Raw genomic sequence first — 2239 nt, 5'->3', positions numbered from 1 at the left:
GACTACCTCTGAAACTAAACGTCCCAGCTGATCTGTTGCAGATCAATAAACAGGAGGGAGCTGATAGTAAAAGGTATTTCCAGTCATGCATGACACAGCGGTCGTGCCACCGCCGAGGCAGATGTGTTTACTTTCCAAGCTTTCATCAGTGAGGCAACACCACGCTGTCAACGTCCTCGCCTGCTCTTGTAGCACACAGAAGAAATGCAGATGTGTTGAAACGATGCTGTGTTCAGTGTGTGTGACACGAAGGCAGCAGCTGACAAAACCACACCAAAGGCTTTCTGACCAACGTCTGGTTCCTCTACTGTCCTCTTCAGACACAGTTTGAGCAGAGGGTGATTTTCGAGGCGCTGACAAAGTTTGAAATAAAAAATAAAAAAGGTTCTGTTGGTGTGAAAGTTAGAAACAAATGAGCTCACCAGACCTCTGTAGCCCGCTGCTCATCTCTGCTTGAGGCTACATTAGCAGCTGCCAGCATATCACACCTGAATCTCTGAACCAACTGTCAGTGGTGGAGTTGTATTGTGGGTAATGTAGGCGCTACAGTCAGACAAGGCAGAAGATTGTGTGGAATAAAAAGGGCCATATCTCTGGTTCTGCTGCATCGATTTGGATTGTTTTAGATCACTGTCCATTGACAATGTTATGTGCAATGCTCATTCGGTCGAGTATTCTTTTCTCAAGATTTTATTTGGGGCGCTTTTGCCTTTATTTGACATGCCTTTTGTGGACACGCTAACTTTTGAGTAATTTAGGAGAAATCTACAGAGAGACAAAGTCGTAAAATAAACACCTAAATGTGTGTTTTGGATGTTTTCTTTCCACTCGTCTGCATGAAGACTCAGAAGACTTGAGAAACATCTCAAAATTGACCAGTGCATGAAAAACAGTGTTTTTTGCCTGCAGTGTCTCGTCTTAAGTGCCAAGATGAAGAACCAGCATGCAACTTCATTTTGTCACAACTTTTACTTAGTTTAATAAAAAATGAAGAATCAGGCTTGAAAAAGGGAAAGACATTACCTTTGGTAAAGCCAGCTTTAAGAAACAGTTCTGGATGAACTTAAGGTGAGTGGATCTCCTCACCATACCTCTTACTCTTCTTATCTCTCACTTTGTCACCTTATAGGTCGATTTCAAAGCTTAGCACCCTCACTGCTAACTCCCTGTGCCTCTCACTGCGAGTGATTACCAGCAGCAGCCGTGGAGATTAAACTGGGAATTCTCCAGTGTCACAACGCGGCGGAGCGGGATTCACAGTGTTGACCCTTTGATCAGTGACAGAGCCGGAGAACAGCCAGGCGGAGATTGAGTTGATGGCACGGTGCCTAATCTCTAGATTATCCGTCATGCTGCTCCAGTGTGCACGCAGCCAATCAAGAGATGGAGTCGTGTGGGGCAATATCACATCGCGGGGGCAAATTATTTAACTCACACAACTTTTTCGATGGTCTTTAATGTAACAGCACGGTGCTTTACTCGTTCACTTTGGCTAATTGGTTGTAATAAGAGAGCGATGGTGCATATCGATGGTGCATTATCTGCTCATGCTGTCAAGAAGGGAAGAAAGTTGATTCAGCTCTTCAGCAAAGTTCAATATTATTTAATTTGAGTAACTTTTAGACTTTTAAATTCTGCAATATGTCACCAAAAAGCTAAATTAATCCCAAAAAAAAGATAAAGTAATTGCATTATTATTATTAACAACCTTAAATGTCATATCTATACATATATATATATATATATATATATATATATATATATATATATATATATATATATATATATATATATATATATATATATGTATCAGTCACAGGGGCCTTTTTCGTACTTTCGTACACTTTTTGAATGCTGTACTGCTGTACTTTTACCGAAGTAGGATTTTGAATGAAGGATTATTAATTGTACTTAAGTAAAGTATCTGAGTACTTTTTCCCCGACTGACTTTAACACAACGCGTCTGTATATCATTAGTAATAGCAGTATTTCCCTCAGGCATTAGAGAGTGTTTATTCCCATTTTGTTTTTAATTGTTCAGCCCCTGGTTTCCTCTGCTGGATCACTTCTCTTTCAGTTATACGCGTTGTTTTTCTCTTTCTCAGCTGGACGATAATTAAAGAGTCTGCATCTACTTGCTGCTGCTGGGCCTGAAGATACACGTTTCTCAGATTTTGCGTGTCCCAACAAATTGAGCAGCAAGTGAGGCAGTGCTTGGACCCAGGTCTGTGTGTTAAAC

This window comes from Melanostigma gelatinosum (assembly GCF_949748355.1).
Source record: "Melanostigma gelatinosum genome assembly, chromosome: 21".
Lineage (NCBI taxonomy): Eukaryota > Metazoa > Chordata > Actinopteri > Perciformes > Zoarcidae > Melanostigma > Melanostigma gelatinosum.
Note: the sequence above shows the minus strand (reverse complement) of the source record.